Source organism: Penaeus monodon, chromosome 23 (genome assembly GCF_015228065.2).
Source record: "Penaeus monodon isolate SGIC_2016 chromosome 23, NSTDA_Pmon_1, whole genome shotgun sequence".
Classification (NCBI taxonomy): domain Eukaryota; kingdom Metazoa; phylum Arthropoda; class Malacostraca; order Decapoda; family Penaeidae; genus Penaeus; species Penaeus monodon.
The window spans coordinates 17,567,029-17,567,281 of record NC_051408.1 but is presented as its reverse complement, the minus strand read 5'-3'; the positions used below and the strand labels follow the sequence as shown (position 1 = coordinate 17,567,281).

Below are 253 nucleotides of genomic sequence, written 5' to 3'. Positions count from 1 at the left end.
AGTCGTTATATGATTCTTATTTGTATTTCTTTAGGTAATGACTAACAGCGGCCTGAAACCCATGTGTAAAATCTTTCCTTTTAGTGATATGTTCAAATAAACTTTTATAATTTTTGTTTCCCCCTTTATCTCATCTATTTTTTTTTCTTATTTTATCGCGGTTTCTTCTGTTCAACTTTTTCATATTTTCTTTGAGTCTTCTAAGTTATTTTTCATGTATTCTCACTTTTTCTGAATTTCTCTCTGTCTCCCA

The 253-nt window shown here is 29.2% G+C and overlaps 1 protein-coding gene across 1 annotated transcript in view; it reads left to right on the top strand.

The window, feature by feature from the left end:
• LOC119587843 (nephrin-like) overlaps positions 1–253 on the top strand; it is a gene marked incomplete at its 3' end in the record, with an annotated part of 35,820 nt that overhangs the window by 34,219 nt on the left and 1,348 nt on the right.